The 20,024-nt window shown below is 42.6% G+C and overlaps 1 protein-coding gene and 1 long non-coding RNA gene across 2 annotated transcripts in view; one reads left to right on the forward strand and one right to left on the reverse strand.

The window, feature by feature from the left end:
- PPP1R14C (protein phosphatase 1 regulatory inhibitor subunit 14C) overlaps nt 1–20,024 on the forward strand; it is a 66,097-nt gene that overhangs the window by 10,441 nt on the left and 35,632 nt on the right. The gene's annotated exons all lie outside the window — the stretch shown is intronic.
- On the reverse strand, nt 9,979–19,127 carry LOC141571913 (uncharacterized). Its single transcript, XR_012496958.1, has 3 exons — nt 18,997–19,127; nt 15,621–15,715; nt 9,979–12,418 (listed from the first exon to the last, which is right to left on the reverse strand). It is a non-coding gene; the product is annotated as an uncharacterized LOC141571913 (long non-coding RNA).

Consider the following 20,024-nt stretch of genomic DNA (forward strand, 5'->3'; position numbering starts at 1 on the left):
CAATGAAATCAAACACGTTGGTTGTTCCCAGTACAATGTTTTGGGAAGGGCCCTGGTCTGTGACACTCTCCCTGGGCCCTGCTTACCAGTTTGGTGACTTTGGCAAGTCATATTCCTGATAGAATTTTGTTTCCAGGTTTACTTTCCTCCTCTGAAAAAAATGAGGGTGGTCTAGGGCTTTCAAGTTCTACTTTAGGGATGCTATATATAGCTGGCCCTGCACTGGAAAAAGTGAGCTTTATTAAAGAGACGGTGATAGTTAAAGCAGGAACAGAAGGGTCTGTTCCTCTCAAGGTAAACTGGAGACAAGAATTAGACTCGTTCACCAGATCATCTGATTTACGTAGTTAATGTTAATAGCTAAAATGAGAGTGTATCTTTCCACCCTTTCCTTGGCATAATCTCTGGTGTGATGTGACTTGGATAGAAAGGATCAAATTGAGAAGCCTTTCCTTTTGAAATCCTTTCCTGCTCCAGCACTTCCTCTCCCCACTATTGACTTCCAAGTTAAATTTGAAATCTGACAAGTACAGATACTCACAGCGACCCTATCCGCTCCTTTTTTTTTCTTTTTTCTTTTTTTTTTTTAAGAAGAGCTGGCATATTTGACTTAAAAACTTTCAGCATATAATTTATAATATTGGCTGTTGGGGGTGGGGGGTTTTCCTGTTCTTATTATTTGTCCTTTATCTTGGCAACTCTTAATTAACTAATGTTGGTATTTGTTTTAGCTTGAGCAGCATGTGTGTTGAGCTATAAAATGAGCATCTGAGAGGGAAAATCGCAGCAGCTTTAGGAAATAAAAATTTAAAAACGTGAAGGGTACAAATTAGCCTAAATAAGAGGCTGAATAGATCTGTACTAAACAAATTAATTTTCACTGGGGAATTTATTCCTGGAATGTCACTTTATTGTTAGTTTTAGAACTAACTTGACAGCATAGAAAAAAGAAATGATTTTTTTTTTTTATGGACAGTTTCGGTAGGAAGTGAAAAGCAGAATTTCTTCTTCTTTGTAATGTTTATTTTGCATGATGACAGAATTCATAAAGAATCCATCAGACAATGCCATTCAATCCTCACAAAACCTTTCTGATATAAGTAGTTATCTCATTTTTAAAATGAAAGAAAACTGAGGCTTGGAGAGACTTAGTCCCATGCTCAAGTTTAAACTGCCAGGAAGTAGAGGAGGAAGACACACTTGAAACTAGGGTTTCCGGGCGGGATTTTTTTTGCTTTTCCATTCCCGAATCCTGAGAAAATTTGGTCGGGAAATCGGGAAAATCGGCTCCTTGAACCCAGGTGGTTGGTAGTATCAGCCATCACTTTGTGGAAATGATTCATCGTGGAGAACAGAAAACAGTTTATATCTTGGGATTCGGAATGGGAAAGGGAAAATAATTCCTGAGAACAGGCAGAAATTCCCGCCTGGAAACCCTACTTGAAACTGCTCTTGGAAACAGTGAGTATCAGTTTCACCTTCCCCACCTGATCATTGCGGTGAATTCTGGTATGTTCTACGTATACACTGGGGAAGCCTTTTCTGCTTAATTTATTGGATACATTTTCAAATATGCTTCCTTTTTAACAATTTACAGGATCCCGTTATTTCTTAGATAAGCCATTTCCAGGATTCAGCTATTTCTTTAAAAAATTCAGTTCCTTTAGCTCTCAAGTATGTATCACTCTGAGTGTGTTACTTATTTCTTTGCTAGGTTTGCATGAGCAGTTAGTGTTAACGCCCCTTGGCTCCCTATCTATCCACTTAGATGGAATTTTGAGGTTAAAAGTTAGAAACTCATTTAAAATAAGCCAGAAGATGCAGAGTGAGTGTTTTATTCTACATGTTTAAAAGTACCAGCTATTGTTACCGTTGATATGATAGAAGTAAGGAAATATAATGCTTCTTCTAAATATAATGTGAAAAACCCTTAACAACTTGTTTTGCCTCTGCTAAAGGATGTCTTTGTTCTGAATTGTTTGGTCAATTATCTGTTAATATCTTTTCTCTTATATGTCAGGAGTGCAGCTGACATCACTGCTTCATTCATTTCTGCTAATTTAATTAAATATTTCAAGCCAAGTGGGTAAGGTGTTGAGTTTTCATATTGGCAAAAATGGCTTTTCTGCTTAATTCTTGTGAGCTAATATTCTGCATACCAATTCTAATTAGTAAACTGGTTTTTCTCCTGTTTGTGATGGGGCAGGGAAGCTCTCTGACAAGTCCCAAGAAAATGAGTCACTGATTTGGTGCTAAAACATGATTATACTTGCTATAATGAAAACATCCTACAAATACTATAAGAAAAAAATAACATGTACTATCTGTAGTAGACAAGTGACTTTTGTTAAGCCAAAATACTCCATTTCTTCATCAAACCCCAGATGGTTCAATATTTAGTAATCTTATGCCCGAGCACTTTTTATAGATGGATGTTTAAATAACAAAAACGTTTGTGTATCTCGGTAAACAGACGACCACCTAAACTAGCCTGAGCCTCTAAAAGCATTTAGCTACCAGTTATGCCTCAAACTTCTGAGATATTCCCATGTTAAACTCCAGAGAGGGATGGTGGGCTGCATTTAATAAGTGAACATCCTAAGCTTGAGTTAACTTACTACTCCAAAGAAGGAGAAAATGAGGAACTTGTTTATTGATCATTGACACCTTACTATGAATTGCCTTGCACAAAGCAACTTAAAACAGTGAAGGAGCACAGAAAAATGAGACGCAGAGCCCATATAAAACATTGAGTAAAGTGAAATTCAAATTCTCCAGCCAGTCATTGTGACTAGGACACTGGCCCACCCCACCTCCTGGGTCCTCCAGGAACTGAGACTCCACGCTTGCTCCCTCTCGGCTCCACTTTACAAAATCAAAACAAAATGAAAAGTTCCTAGATATGCCTTCTTACTGGTGGTAGGAGTTAGTTTGCCTCATTTCAGAGATCCCTACCGGTTGCAGTCAGGGGTTCTTTTTACATTCTTTATTGCCGGGTGCAGGGCATTGACTTCTGAGAGGCTCTGCCTTCTCCTGGGGTAAGCTTGGTCTATTGAGGAGGATGAAGCAAGGCTCCTCCCATCCACCTTGAAGGACGTCTTGGCTGCTTCCAGTTTGGGGCGCTTATGAATAAACCTGGTGTAAACATTTGCAGGCAAGCTCTTGTGTGGATACAAGTCTCAAAGCTGTTGGGTAGATTTGCCAGGTGCACTATCAGGTGCTAGGGCTACAACAGTGAATCAGAGGCAGAGTCTCTGTGCCCCCAAAACAGATATACATGAAGGAGTCAAAATGGTTTCAGCTGTTAAGAAGTGGTATGAAAGGCTAATGGGATAAAGAGGGAACAACTGGCAAGGTTGGTGGGACCAGGAAGGGCCTCTTTGAGGGTGTTCCTTGCATTTGAACTTGGACCTAAATGATGAGAGAGAACACCCATTCCCCCCCCACGTGCAAAGGCCTGGGAGGATGAGCTTTCTTGCAACGGCCTCAGTTAATGCTGAGACCCTGAGGATGAATGGAGCTTGACTTAGACGAGGGGTTGGGACAGGAAGAAATGTGAGATGATAATGAATTAGAGCATCAAAGAATTTTTTTCTTATAGTATGGCATACAAAGTACACACAGATCTTAAGTGTACAGGTGGATGAATTTTCTCAAATTGAGCCCACCACGTAACCACTGTCCAGATCAAGAAATAGAATCTTGGGAGCACCACAGGCGTCCCACTCATGCCCTCTTTCCATCTTTAGCCTCCCACTCCACTCCAGTGTAACCTGGTAGACTTTGCCTTTTTGGAAGAATTTTTATGTGTTTCTTTTGTTCAACCTTAAGTGTGTGAGATGCACCCATTCCCTGCATGCCATTGAGGTTTGTTCGTTTTAGTTGCCATATAGTATTCCATGTGTTAATATATCACAATTATTTTTTTATCCATTCTGCTTTTGATGGGCATTTGAGAGGTTTCCAGTTTGGGATGACTCTGAAGTGAGCTGCTGTGGACATTACTGCACATGTCTTTTGGTGAACACAGTGGTGAAATTTCTGGTTTATAGGGTATGTTCAGCTTCCCTAGGTATTCCCAGCTGATTTTCCTAAGTAATTGTACTGACATTCCCACTGCAGTAATGAAAGTTCCAGTTGTTTTGCTATATACCAACATTTGGTATTTTATCTTTTTCATTGAACCATCTGTTAGGTGTATCGTTGTATATTGTATTATGGTTATAATTTGCATTTACTATGTACTAATGATGCCCAGCCCTCTCTCATATGTTTATTGGCCTTTTGGGTGGCCCCTTTGTGAAGTGCCCGCTCAACTCTTTTCCCAATAAAACAACCAAACTTTGGGTTGAGTGGTCTGTCTTCTTTCTACTGGTTTTTATATATCCTGGATAAACAAATCTTTATACATCCTAGATATCAGTCCATTGTCAGAAATATGTGTTGTATTTTCTCCTACTTTGTGAATTGCCTTTTCCACTCTTTTAATGTCTAGTGTCTTTTGATGAACAGATGTTCTTAATCTCAATTTTGCCCAACTTATCAGTTTTTTCCTTTACACTTAGTGCATTTTGCCTCCTTTTAAAGGAATCTTTGCTCAAAGATCATGATAGTCTCCTATGTTACCTTTTGGATGCTTCATTGTTTTACCATTTATATTTAGATCTGTAATCTATCTGAAATTGATTTTTATGTATGTATAATGTAGGGATCAAGATTCATCTTTTTCCCCTGGGACATCCAGTTGACCCAGCACCATTCATTGAAAAGATCATCCTTTCCTCGCGGCACTGTCGTCACAGACCAGGGAACCTTGTATATATGTGGGTCTATTATAGATTCTGGCATGTGTGTGGGGCCTTCCCGTCTTGCTACTATACTCCATCTCCATTTCCTGGTACAATGGCCCATGTGCTATGAATGGTCAGTAAATATTAGCAGGTTGATTGACTGGTCTGAACTTGCCTTTAGGCAGGAGTATTTAAAACACCTAGGTTCAGGCTCAAAGAAAAGATACTCAGATTTCATCTCAGAGAAGCCTTTATGTGACTAGTTAGTTACGTTTTTTTTCAACTGGCCCCACTATGGTTTTGGACAAGTCCTGCTGGCTAAACTCCTAAGGAAGGCCAGTCAGCCTCAGACCACCCAGTCATTAGTAGGGCATCTATTCAACCATCCAGCCAGCCACCCAATTCATATTTGTTCTGGCCCTCTTATGTGCCAGGCATAAAATAGAGCTATGAAATAATGGGATTCTTTTCAGAGTTTCTATTTTAATATTAGAAATTTGTTTTTGTTTTTTCCTTTATAAGGTAAATGCTCAGTGCAAGGAGGGTAATTTTTGGAATTTTCTTCTATTTCTGGGATAGCTTTGTTATTCTATTATAGTTGTTTATAATTTCTTTGTGTGACAGTCTGGGTAAATAGGCAATTGGCCTAAGAATTAGAGCTTTTATGTTGCTACTGGAATATTTTAAAACAAACCCTACGAAAGAAAAGAGATTATTATTTTTTAATGTTTAAAAAGCACATTATTTCATCCAGTGAATTCAGCAAGCAGTTAAATACTTTCCTCATTTTCAGAATTAAGTGCCAGGCCGAAGACCACGTTCAGAGAAAGAGACATGTATTTTCAGGAAGTTGGTGTTACATCAGATGCAGTGCAGGTGGGTCCCATGCTGAGCACTGTGGTTGCTCCTGGCACCTGTCCATTGGGGCACCTGTCCATTGATGGCTTCTCTCCGGCTGCCATCTTGCCCAGTCACACCAGGGCCAGGGTTCATGTCACTGGTTCCCTCTGCTCCTTGTCTCCCTTGGGGATGTACCAGCAGAGTGGCAGTGTCGACAGATACCCTAAGCTGGGGCCAGCCCCCAGCATTAGCTGCTGGAAGGTGGGGCTGCCTCTGCCAGCACTTCCTTGTGTGCTGCTCTCTGTTTCTGGTGGTTGCCAGTTCCAGCCGCTCAGAGCATTTTGTGGACCCTGGGAGAGGCATCCGTGGGGCTGGGCCGTGGCCGGCTCTGCCCCTGCCTCACGAAAAGGAAATAGACTGGCAAGAGAACACAGGGTGCTGTCAACTCTCACTTATATAACAGGACTTTCTTATTTAGTGAATGTTGCTTCTGTTTTCTTTATTTTTTTAGTCTGTCTCAGTGGAATGTTTTATAGATTTAGTGAAACCTCACCTACCCGGAGGTCACTCACCTCAATCATTTGGTGAATTAGTGAAGAACCTAAAAGAAAGCAGAATGAGTAACTTTGAGAACCTGAGGAGCTGTACTGGAGTTTATGATCTTTATTGATTGGAGAGACCCATAGGCTTCTTTGTGAGAGCTTGTTGACTCTTGGTTTAGCCACAATTCTCATAAGCTTGGTTTTCTGACTTGCTGGTTCACTATGATTTAGAAGCAACAATCTGGGCTGCTAGTACTAGGAGACCTGTCTAGAAGTGACAGCTGACAGCCTGACAGTAAGGGGGTTGACAGAGAATCTATAAAAAGCTCAGAAGATTGGAGCCATTTTATAGAAGACAAAAAGTGCTCTGTGCGTCAGTGGCCTGGAGGGTAATGCAGAGCAATAGAAAGTCTGAGTGCCGGGCTGACCCGAGTCACTGAGAAAATATTGAATTATATTGGTAGCCTCTGCCTCTGAAGGCAGGTGCATGAGTAATATATTTAGAGAGATTTTCAGAAAAAGAGTTTAAATGTTGGTTATGTGGAAGTCATTGCTTATAGAGAGAGCCATGGTTTTCCTCAGGGTACTAAATAAATAAAATAATTCTTCCTTTCTCTCTATTCCCCTCTTTCTTCCTTTTTCCTCTCTCTTCCCTCTTCCTCTGTCCTCTCTCTTGCTTTCTTCCCTCCCTTTCTCTACCCTCTTCTCCTCCCCACTCTCCTTTACTCCCACTTCCTCCACCTATCTCGCTATCTCTCCTGATTGCTTTTCTTCCCCTTTTCACTTTCTCTTCTTCCCACCCCCCTTCCCCTCTCCAACACAATACAGTTTCCCGTGTCTCTTTGTCTCTGAAGGACACTAATGTCCAGTGGGTTGCTGGTAAATGTTTAACAACATGTTTTTGAGGACAAAATCCCCCTGATTGGTAGCATTTACTCATTTCCTTGGTGTAAATACTCCCACCATGGTTGATTTCAGGCCACCATTGTGAAATCACTGAAAATGGAGCAGTCACAATGTTCCTCCATTAGGTACAATAACAACCTTAAGAATATAGGTAAGAGGGAGAATGGAATACAATTATTAGAAAGTGATGAGTTTTGAGTATTTGTTAACTTTGTCTTAGTTATAATACACTTACTTGTATGTTTGTATCATTTAATTTTTAATAATGACTGTGTTTAACAGCTGGTTTGTAAAACTCCTGAAAATTTAACAGCCGTCTCTCTTGCGAGTTGCGACAAGCCAGCTCCAACTCACCATTGTACGTACCGACATCTTATAGCTGAGCGTTGCCTTGTAAGCTTATTAGACCATAACAGCAACCTAAATTCTATGAGACTCTCAGAAGAGAGACCCTAGAGTCTCTATTCCGATCTCTCTGCCTGACACATGAGTTCCATCCACAGCCTGGTGAAAAGGCATTCCAGGGCTTCTGCCCAGATTCCTCACATCCCAGTGCAGAACCCATGATTGACGCACTCATTTGAAAGTTAAGGGATGTTCTTCAGGCTCCAAACCAGGACTGGAATTTAATCTCTTTCTCCTGGTGCTCTCTAATCTCATTTTCATGAAAACAACCCAATTCCTGATTTCATTATTTAGCGCAGGACATATTTTATATGTAGGGATTCATATAAATACCACCAAACCAGGTCATTAAGTAAAATCAACAAATGTTTACTAGCACTTATTATGTGGTAGGTGTTCAGAATCTCTCCTATTTTTTTGCTGAAGAATTTATTTTATAGACTCATCACCCATCTATAAAGGACATTCATTATATAGGTTTTATATAACCTATATATATTTATTACATGGTATATTCATTCTAGGTATATATATTATACATACATATATGTGTATATATATATATACACACACATATATATATATATCCATTATATGATACTTTTGACATTTAGAACTAATGGTTCAAGTTACTATAGCTAGAAAATAATTGATTCCCTTGGGTCAATGAGACTAGACAGCTTTCTAGAAGATCTGTCTAACTCCGGATGCTTATGACAAGGTGATGCTCTTTTGTAAAGCTGCACTTTTGTGTGGGTTTGTTAATGCAGCCGACCACAGCTGGCCTACTGTACAAGGCCCAGGGTATCATGGGAAGAATATAGCCTGCGGAGCAAGGCAGTCCTCAGCCTAAAGCCCAGTCCTGCTGCTCACTAGTTGGTGATGGTTCTTTGTTTGGACTATTGAGAGCTGATGTTAGGCATATTTCTTCTTTCCTTAAGGAGCCTGGGTTTATTATGGGCCTCAAAATAGAAGCTCCTTAGACTGGAGATAAAGTTCTTTGGAAATACTATCTGCCACGTCTCCCGGTGGGCAAAGTTGCTGTAACAAGAAGCATTGGGTGTGTGGGGTACTGTGTGTGATGGGGTGGGCAGATGGCTCCTGACAAGGGATGTGAGGAATCTGGGTAACTTGAGAGGACAGTCCAGCCACTCCTTGTCTCTAACTGGCCGTATTTGTTCGGATTCGTCATGCGGCTGGATGTGGGATGAGGACGTGCTCTCACATGTCGGGCCTGGGCGTCTCCTTGGTCTCCCATCAGCCATATTGCTAAGTTGCTCAATCAACTCATCACCTTAGCTGCAAACCAGTACTTGCCCTTACTTCCCTCTTTTTATTGATGATATGATGAGTTGCACAAAAAGACCTGGAGTTTTATTTTGCTTTTATTTTGAGATAATTTTAGATTTACGGGAGTACTGAGATAGTACTGAGTTTTCCCATATCCCCTTCACCCGGCTTCCTCTAATGTTATCATCAACATTGGCACAATACTATTAGCTAAACTATAGTCTTTATTCAGATTTCCCTGGTTTTTCCATAATGTCCTTTTTCTCTTCCAGGGCCTAATCCAGGCTATCACGTTGCATTTAGTGGAATTAGTGTTTGACTCCTCATTTCCCATCTACTCTTTGAACGACCTAATCCGGTCCCTCACACCCCCCCTTCCTGTGACAAGTGCCACGGCCCAGCCCCAACCCCTTACTTCTCATACATGGACCCTGACACATTATTATTGCACTCCTGTCCCCAGATTGCCCCACCTGCTTGCAAGCTGCCCAGAGCTGCCTGGTGAACCATCGTGAAAATGACTCTTCTCAGGTGGCTCCAATCTCACTTTGAATGCAAGCTGAGCTCCTTACAGCTTCCTTCTAACCTTCCAACATTGTCTTGTACCACTTTCCAGCTTCAACTTCAACGTCTTCCACAGACAGTTTGATCTCTTGGCAGCCTCCTTAACACTGCTTAATATCTCACAGTTGCTAACCTTGAGTCCTACTGTGTGCCAGGAATGGTGCTAAGCTCCTCACATGCTTTATCTTACTCAGTCTTTAGGACGCTTCCTATGAGGGAGACCAGTTAGGAAACTGAGGCACAAAGAGGGTAAATAATTGGCCATGGATGCTCACACAGCTAGTATGTGGATGAAGAAGGGTTTGGATTGAGGCAGTTTGACTGTAGAACTTAGGTTCTTAAGCACCCCAGTCTCTCATCTCAAATTCAAGATGGCCCCGTGAGTTTTGCTCCTGCCGTTCCCAGTTGTCCCCAAACCCCCCCTCTCTCAGTGAGGATCTTCTCCAGCCTCCCAATCCCAACTTGGATCCCATCTCCATGGTGTTTTTCATAATAAGCTGAAATAAATCTGCTTACCCAGCCCTTCTTAGTATTTATAAATCAATTAAAAATAAATGCTATAGCATTACTCAGCTGGCACTTACCACAGGCTGCCTGTGATGTGGTTTCTTATGTGCATGCATCTTCCAATCCGACTATAAGCTCCTAGAGGGTAGGGACTTTGGCTTATAATATATGTGTCTTCCAAAAAGTCCAGCAGATATCCTCTGTTGAATGAATGTATTTGAAATAAGTGTGATTTTTTTGGAATATCATTTGATTAACAGTGAAGAGAGTGATTTCTTTTTGGTCTCATTCTGTTTGAAACATTATCAGTGATTTCAACATGGCTTATGGGCTGCTATGGCTTTTAGTCCCTGTTGTAAATAATGAGACCAATAGTAAGAACAGTAAGTCACATAATGCTTATTGTATTCTTGGCTCTATTCTAATATCCTTCTCACATTAACTCTTCATCGTCTTAACAAACCTATGAGGTGGCTACTATCACTAAGTCCCATTTTAAAAGGGTGGGAACCAGGCACCCAGGGGTTCAGTCACTCACTGAGAGCCACAGAGGAGCTGGTTAGTGGAGCAGGAAAGATTGTCCCCAGGGTCCAGGTCCCTGGGGTCTCCTTCTGTGGTGTCTTGGCCAGCAGAGGTCACAGATGGACATGGAACCCGACCTCTTCTTTTTGTGAGATCAGAGTGGTCATTTACTAAGGATACAGAATGTTGATATGTTGCGAGTATTTTGCGGAAAGTGAATTTGTTAATGCTGTGAGCCTTTATAAATATTTAACTCCTTGCTCTTTATGACTGCTTAATGGTTTCCTTTGTAAAGTATTCCTTCAGCAAATAAACACAAATAGCACAAGGTAAGGCAGCCACAAGCGTGGCTCTTGTGAAGGCATCTGTAACAGTAAGGAAGTGGCTCTGACATTTCCTGGGTGCTGGTTTGGTCCCCCCAGGATGCAGGGAACACCCAGAACTCTTACTTTGTGTGTTTTCCCTGTTTCAGTGCTTAATCATTTTACAACATCTAATCAACTTCCTGTTATTGGGTAACTGTAAGATCTGGGTTTTGGCTCTGCTAAGTTTACGTCTGGTGTGTTTTTTTCAGCAGAATTGGTTAAAATAAAACCTGGATGTCATACCCCTGCGCTGTTCTGGGAAATGCCATCTGAACCACAAATGCAGCGCTCCTGTGGTGTTTTTAACCACGTTGGTTTTCTGGTCTTAATTCAACAGTGGGTTCTGAAAGTTTCTCTCTAGTGACAAGAGCTCTGCACCCCCATACTTAAGTCACAAGTGACTCTACTGAAGAATTCAAGACTTCGCTGGGGTTATTTAGTACATTGGCTTTGATCTTTTTCATTTCTTGTGGACCTGTTTTATTTTTTTTTGGGGGGGAAGGGGTTCTCAGGATTGGGGTCAGCAGGACGGATCCTTTTGGGTACCACCAGGTGAAGGGGTGTGGGGTTGAGGGTAGAGCCCACATGATGCTTGCAGCCTGCCCTGCTGACTAATCTGGATGGGCCGTTTCTGTCTCTACAAGGGTTCCCTTGCCACCTTGAGTTATCAAGCCAGCAACTGTTCCTAAAAATCAAGTTTGAGGCAGGCTGCCCATGGTACAATCAGTGTCTGGCTCCTTTGACAACTGCCTCATCTTGTTTTCTGCTTCAAGGCAGTAGCTTAGGTTTAAACGGGATGCCCCTCTTGATTTTCTGTCTTAGTGCCAAAGGGATCATGGAGCAGTCACACTCTATTTCTTTCTATACTATCTTATTTAAAATGCCAAATAAATTCAGGCTCAATAAATGTGAGAACTTCCATAGTTCATTTGAAGGAACTATTCTTTGTCTAATTCATGATCTGCTGCTTTCTACTGGTATTTTGGTGGACTAGTGGATCGGTGGTGTCTCAGGGGCCGGCAGATGTTATGGTCATATTCAAGTAGTCCACGTTCTAACAAACCCCTTTCAGGCCATACAAGTGAGGTTTTTATTTTAAGCTATCATTGGGAGTGAGGCCCTGTAAGGGCAGGTCTGTGTCTTTGCTACAGGTGTCTGGGTTTGGCAGAGAACTTGAAGGGGTGGCTGCATCAGGAGAATCCTGTTCACTGCATATGGGACCCTGTGGGCAGGACGGTGGGTTTTATAGTGATTGACGAGGCCACTCAGGGAAGTGGGAAGCAAGACTGCTAGGCACAGCCAATTATTTAAGGTGGGTCCCACTGAGCAAATGATCTAGCCTTACCCCGTGTGTCAGCTTGCCTGTCGCTCCACCTTCTGGCTTCCTCTGTTCCTGACTTTATGTCCTGTGTTCTGCTTTCCCTTTACCAGAAATTCTAACATCCGTGTTTCCCACCCTGTAAACTTGGCTCTAATTCCTGACAGATGTCTTGCTATGTGGTTTTGCTGTAAATGGTTTTGATGCTGGATTGCTTTTTGAACAGGATTAAGCCAGTCTTAACATTCAGCAGAAAGGGCGCAGGCCTTTCCCCTGCACTGTGTCGTTTGGAAAGGGAATGGGCTTCTGCTTCGAGAGTTCCCGAAGAACTAGGGGAGATGGCTTCTCCTGTTGTTTCTGTGAAGAGATCTGCAGAGAAGAGAGGGAAAATTAAGTGATAGTTTGGGCCCATATATGGGTCTCACTTAATGGTGCTTTCAGGCCAGGTTTATATTGGGAAGGGAACTATCTTGGTAGATAAGACATGAAAATTCTTGCCCCTGTGACTGAGGACTGGGCCCTGTCTGTTGATAGGAAACAGGGGAAAACACAGGGTCATGTGTGGAGTATCCAAGGGCCATCGAGCTTTTGTGAAGTTGCTGTGGTTTCACACTTAGCTGTGCTTTTCCTTCTTTCTATTCTGTTTTCCTCTCCCTGGTAGAGGAAGGCAGAAGGTGGGTGGGGGAGAGTTACTTTAATTGGGCCGATTGGACCTGTGTCAGAACAGCAGGGGGAGGGTCTGCCCAGTGAGATTCCCAGGGAGTAGACGGGGGCAGACCTCATCCCTGGGCAGGGAAGATGGGCTTCTCTTTTCTGTCTGTGTCTTTGCTCTTTGCTGTGCTGTTAGCCTGGGTTGTGGTGTAAGTATTGGCTAGTTACTCATCAGCTTAATGTTTTACTTCGCTTGTGAGAGTGCTTTTCCCACATGGCCGAGTGCCATGACCATAATGTCCCAAGGGCTTTGTGTGTGTGTCTCCTGGCACCCGGGGTGGCCCCTCACGACCCCCCCCCCCCGCAGACACCATGGGGCTGTTGTGTGGAGGTTTTGTGCCCACCTAGGCTTCCTGCATCCTGTGATCAGGGGCTGGGACCGCACTGGAAAGGTTTGCAGTGACCTGCCTGTCTGTGCCCCCTCTGGGAGCTGTGGAGGGAGGTCTGGATTAAGGTTCCAGGTGGCCTGTCTGATAATGCAGTCCATGTGGGAGGCTGGAGGACACTCCAAGTGTGGGCAGAGGAGCATGCTGGGAGGCCCACAGATGAGGGAAGCCCTATGTGGGCTGACAGAGGGGGCAAGACCAGCTAGAGAATCTCAGGAGACTCTGGGCTACAATTGGAGGGGAAGGGGGTTACAGTAGGTAGAGATTTGTTATTCTCCTAATATGTATGACCAGCCCTTGAAATTCAGTTCTTCAATCTGAGTGACAGCAACACGATTGATTATAGACCTACTGGAAATATTTCAACCAAAGAGATGACTGCATATCTAACCTAAGCATAGGTGCATTGTCTTGCCTGCTGTTTCTTCTTTCTTTTTTTTTTTTGGAATCATTAAAATACATTACACCTGGCTTTCAAAATTCTCATGGTGATACAAAATACTGTATCAGAAATATTAAAGAGGATCTTTTTGCTATTGGTTATTGTGTTACTATGAGTGGAAGTGATAGGCTAAGATGAAGAGCTAGCTTTGGTTTGTCTCAAATAACCTGACCAGGCTTAAGGAGACAGAGGTCATAATGCAGTCGAGCAGATGGCACTGTTCTTTGTTGCCTTAGTTGACATCCTTGTCCCAGTTTTCATGGTCACTCTTACTAGATTTGAGGAAGACTTTGGTCTCTTGACTGGATAAGAAGGCACCCAGATGTCCCTGATGGAATTTAGCCAACTTTCTGGTCTTCTTGTGGAGGACTAGGGAAATACTCGAGTCTCATCTGCAATATATCATCAAACCATCTTTTGCATTAGAGGGATTTCTGGTGACGGCTAAGCTCATCATGTTGATGTTGATTGTTCTAGGTTTTCTTTCAGTGGGAACATTTTCTGACCTCACATTCTAGGACTGCTCCCATGGGGAACCTTTAAAACCTTTCTTCAGACCAACATGGAACATTTCATTATCAAGTGTGCCTCTGGACAGAGTTTCAAGGGCCTAGACACCTTAACACCAACAACCATAGTTTGAAATCTTAACCCAGGCTGGATCTATACTGAATCCACAACCCACCACTTCCTCCTACGTCTTGTGTAGTAAGTCACACAGATCTGTTGTGGGTTGTAACTGCCCCACGCCATCCCCACCCCCACCCCTGACACAGAACACCTCCTGGAAGCTGCAGGAAGACAAAGGACAAGACCATCACTGTTCAGAAGGCCTTCTAGTCTCAGCCTGGCCTTGATTCCTTGTCTCACTTGTAGGTGAAAGGTGAGAGAAAGTTTGGTCAAACCAACTTTAGTCACACTGCCTGACTCAGAGCAAATCACATAAGCTCTCAAAGTCTTCATTTCCTCACTTGTCATCATTGCGCCCCTAACTAGGACTGAGAAGAGAAGTAAGTACACAGTTGATTGTAAGAGTTACTGGTGCGGTGCTTGGGACAGTGCTACTGATATGGATTAGCTCTTATTGTTTTGAAAAAAGAAGACTGTCTTATTCAATTTTGCACTTCTTGAGCAGACCAAGGACTGTACTTTGTAATAGTTTGTGTTTACAGAGGTTTTTTAAAGGATCTAAACACATTGGCTCTAAGTCACTGACTCAGAGCTGATTTATGGTTGAGGACTTTGACTTTTTATTATTAATCAATGGACAGAATAGTCCCCACTCTGGGAACCGATTTACTGATTCTTAGAGGGTGTAGATCAGGTGGTTGCTAAGCAATCTTCTGATCAGAGGCCAGTAATCCTTAAAAACTGAATAATAAAACTTATATTTTGAGCTCTATAAACAAAGGCATCACCCATGATAATGAATTTGAATCAAGACTGATTTTTTTTCTTGCCTGGGTCCACTGTTAACTTGCTCAGACTTATAGCCGCTCTCATTGGTGAAGCGCTTACTATAAGGCAGGCGCTGTTAGGCAAAGGACATACTATTTAATCTTGAGACAGTCCAGTGAAGTGGGTTCTATTACTTATTCCCATTTTGTGGATGAGGAAATTGAGATGCAGAGAGATTGGATCACACAGATAGTAATCGGCAGAGCTGGGACCAGAACCCTGGTCTGCTTGGCTTAAAGTCTTTGTAAAATACTATTACTGCTTGAAGGTCAAGGTGATGTTGGGTTTGAGGAATGTTCCTTTAAGAGCAAATATTTAGTGGAGTGTCAACAGTGTGCAAGGTGATGTGTGAAGTCCACTGAAAAGGAACCTGCCTTAAGTGTCTAATTACATACTGTACCCGGTGTGGTTGTTACTTGTTCTAGAGGCAAAAAGAGAGCTTCCCAGACTTTCTTTTGTCTAGGGTCTGGTTTGTTGATCTCGTTTGAAAGATTTATTAATTCACTTGCTCTTTCTCTGCCTGGACTCACTAGGAATTCGTGATGGCTAACTAGGAGCAGGCCGCAGCACTTACACTTCGTTTGTCCAGTCCATCTGTTCTCCCATTTTCCTAGGTGACAAATTCGTACCATTCTTCTTTCCTCCATTCTCAGCCATGGACCTTGTTTCCTGTTTCATTGAGAAAATAGAGAGAATCAGAGGGAGCTTCCCACATGTCCCCACCGGCATCTGTGCCCATAGACACTACGCATCTCCTTACGGTAGATGAACTCTCCACGTCCCAAGTGAGGGACCATCACTTATGCAATGGACTCCATCCTTCTTGCCCACTCAGGGATATTGCTCTGATAATTTCTCCTCCCTCATAATTATTTCCTTCTCTGGTGGATCATTGCCATCAGAGTATGGACATGCTATTATTTCTTCATTTTAAAAAAGAAAATGTAGAACCCTTTCTTGACTTTCTTATTTCCTCCTCTAGTTAGCAACCCTCTCCTTTCCTTCAAAACAACTCTTTGAAAAACTCCTCTATATTTTTGAACACCAGACCCAGTCCCAACCGCCCTTCATCTCTTGAACTGACTCTGGGTTCCCCCCACCAACGCTGCTCTTCTTATTAGGTTACTGAGCCATCTGTGTTGCTCGATCAGCGGCCCATTCGCAGTTGTTTTCTCACTTGTAGGGTTTGACACAGTCAGTCAGCTTCTCCTTAAGACACCATCTTCTTCATCTGGCTACCCAGACACCAAACTTCCCATTCCCTTTGCTGGTTCTCCTCCACCCTTCTAATTTCTACACATTGGAGGCCTCAGGGATTAGCCCTCAGACCTCTTTTTCTGATTTTCCTATATTCCACCTCTTGGGGCTCTGATTTAGTCTCATGGTTTAGATTGCCATCTGTATACTGATGAATCCCAAATTCATATTTTTAGCCTGGACTCCTCCACCAGACTTCCTTCTTCTATCTTCAGCTGTCTCCTCAACACCTGTACCTGATGTCTGTTAGGCAGCTCAGCCTTACTCTGTCCAAAGCCAAGCTCTCATCTTCAGCCCTGTCCCTCTCCCAGTTGCCCTTCCTGCCTGTCTCGCTCATCTCAGTAACGGCGACCACATCTAACAGCTACTCAAGTCAGAAACCTTGGAGTCATTCGACCCTAGCATCCTATATTCAGCTGGTCAGCAAATCCCATTGGCTGTAACTTTAAAAGATACCCAGAGCCCGAGCTCCTCTACTTTGGTCCACAACACCAACTTCTCTTGCCTGGATTATTTTAGTAGCTGCCACCTGCTGTCCCTTCTTCCTCCTTCATCCCCTAACACTTTATTTTCGACACAGAAGCTAGAGTGATACGATTACTATAAATCGAATTATACAGTATGAGTCTTTACACTGGTCCACAAGGTCTGCGTGATCTGACCCCCATGCCCCACTTCATTACCTCTCTGATCTTCCACTTCTCTCCCCTTCACTCGCTCTGCTCCCCCACACTGGCCTCCTCATTCCTTAAACATGCCATAAGTGTTTCCTCCTTGGGGCTTTGCAACTTGCTGGTCCCTCTTCCTGGAACATTCTTTCCCTAGGTAGCTGCATGGCTCAGTCCCTCACCTCCTTCTGAGATTTATGCACAAGGAACCTTCCATGATCAACTTTTTTGGAATTGCAACACCCTCAACCCTTCTTATTTCCTTTTCTTGCTTTAATTTTCCTTCTAGCACTTACGTCTATCTAACATTATTTTGCATGTTGAAGTTCCAAGAGGGCAAGGATTTTGTCTATTTTGTTTCTCGCTCTATCCCTAGTGCTTAAAACAATGCCTGCCTTATAGTAGGCACTCAATTTATCCACCAAATGTTTCTTGTAACTATGCACAAAAAACAGCACTTAGAATTGGGAGGGACACAAAAATAAATCAGACTTGACAAGACAAAAGACATGCACATAACACTTACTTTTTTACAATTATTAAGTGCCATAGCGATCTGAGACTTTAAAAGAGAGACACCTGACCCTTCTGGCTGTTCTAGGAGGAAGTCTTTTCAGGCATCAGAGTGGTGTTGAGCTGGGATGTGAGGTGTAGATGGAGATGGAAGAGCATTCCAGGTGTGGATGCTCCTAGAGGTGGGAGCTTTCAGACTCAGTGTGGAGAGTGAGTCACTTGGTCTACAATACCATTTGTTTCTAAGTTTTCAGTTTATGAAGTGCAGTGTCTCCTAAGAAGAGTACTGAATGCCGAACCTGGGGTCCTCACAAAGCATGGAAATTCAGTACTGGAGATTTGATTGGCTTCAGAACGAGGCTGATCCATTTTTACTTTTCTCATTCATTTTGTGGACTTGATTTGGATGTCGTCATTTAATTGTCTCTAAGACCTGGCCCAGATTATTCGAATTGTACTTGAGTGTGCTACAGAATGACATGGGCACAGGTGTACATTCGGTCAACATTTTAGTGAGAAGAGATAGACCCTGGAATATTCTGAGTGTTCAGTTCTCTTTTGCTGCAAGTCTCTTTTCTTAATCTCTTGTTTAACTGCAAAGTAAAAAATCATTTATATAGGCGTCCACTGGCAGATATGGGCCAGGCTTGGATTCATGGAGAGAAGGAAGCTTAGAGGTTACCAAGTTCAGTGTTTCCCAAACTTGATGCTTATAGACATCTGGGGAGCTTTTAAAAGCCACTCCAGGCCTCTTAATCAGCCTGTCCAGAGAACTGCCCCACCCCCCCGCCTTTTTTTTTTTTTTTTTAAGAAGCAGACTGGAGGAGGGAGGGCACTCTCCCATCAGCCTCTGCTGCGTCATTTGGATCTGGAATATCCTTCCAAGGCAGCCCATTCTGATTTTGAACAGCTGTTCATGATAATAGCTTAGTCCCCATTTCCTTCAACTGTCATTCCTGTGATGTGGCTCCTGACCCAATGTCCCAAGCCTCTTTACCCTGGCTTTCCTCCAGTTCTTTAGCAGACATTTATTGAATGCTGATGTGGGCATGGGTTTCTTATCTCCTTCCCCCCACCCCCACCCCATATCCCTCTTCTATTTTGATTACCTTTCCCTTATCCCAAGAAATGGTTACTCAACCAATTCATAACACTTCTGAGGATTTGGACACAGCTTGAGCCAAGATTTATCTTTGTATTGCACACCCGTGTTTATTATCTGTTTAAAGAATGTGTACAAAATGATACCGTCAACAGGATTTTTCAGTGATGTGTGTAACATAGTGAAGAGAACCAAATGCTGTCCCACCACCATTTGTACGTCAATTACAAATCAATCTTTTCCCATTAATTGAAAGAATAACTCTCCAATTGTCTACCAAGCAACAGTTTGTTATGCTAGGGTGGTTTTTTGAATGCTACTTTAACATGAGGAAATAACTTTCCATTTAAGATATTTTACATTTCATTAAATTACATTGGCTTCGCTCTCCTCACTCTGAAATCACTGACCTTTTTACTCAGAAGGCGGCTGGCTCCTCTCATTCCAGGTCGCCTGTAGCACAAACACTTCTGTCATTCATTAACCTGATAAAACGCCTGGCCAGGGCGGCTGTAAAACATAAAAGTTGCTCTTACAATTTGTTCCTTAATTTAAGACCCTGTTTTGTTTATTTAAATTGCTTGGTGGTAGACGATTGGTATTCTTTAGCAGCTCAATGAGTAAAGGCGGAAGTCTGCTTAAGTACTTATACAGCTTGAATACAATTATTGACATAGAATTTAAAGGTCAAATTGAGCCAGTTCATAAATATAACAATTGATCCAAGAGGCTCTCTGTCTGGGATGAATCGATCAATGAAGGCAAGAGTTATAAAAAGAATGTATCTCTACTTTCCCCTTGGACTTTCTTACATGCCTAGAGCAACTGCTGTTTATAGCTTTTCTTATATAAGCTGCATGACCATCTCATCTCCAATTCTGGGTTAGTTTCAAAAGGAAATTAATAACCCATAGAATTATATGGGTTCCTCTTATTCTTAACTTGAATATTCTAGAAACTGTTTAGTGGTAGTTTTAGGCCAAAATATTTTATTTGGGAGAGCGCTGTAGAAAAAAATGTATTCACACTGTAGAAAAACAATTCTATGTATTCACACTGTAGAAAAACAATTCACTGTGAGAGTATGTGGGTCGCATACCATGCTATGTATGGGGGTAACAAAAATAAATGAGACACAGACTGTGTCCTCAGGAGCCCTCAGTGTACTGGTGGAGACAACAGATACCCGTGATGAGTTTGAATATGCTAATGACTCTGATGAGATTTAATGTGCTAAGAACCACAGAGCTGTGGGAGGCCAACGGACAGGAAGTCCAGGTGCTAAGTCAGTGTCAGGTCACGGGCAGTGGTTGGCCGGAACGGTCTTCTCCCGTCTCCTGATCTGCACCACATGCCGAAGATAGGAGGCTGAGACTCTTCAACCTGGTCGTCCTCTGGGCTGAAGCACCTGTCTCAGTGAGTGGAGAAGTGGGATTCT

The sequence above is a fragment of the Rhinolophus sinicus genome, linkage group LG05 (assembly GCF_036562045.2).
Source record: "Rhinolophus sinicus isolate RSC01 linkage group LG05, ASM3656204v1, whole genome shotgun sequence".
NCBI classification, from domain to species: Eukaryota; Metazoa; Chordata; class Mammalia; order Chiroptera; family Rhinolophidae; genus Rhinolophus; species Rhinolophus sinicus.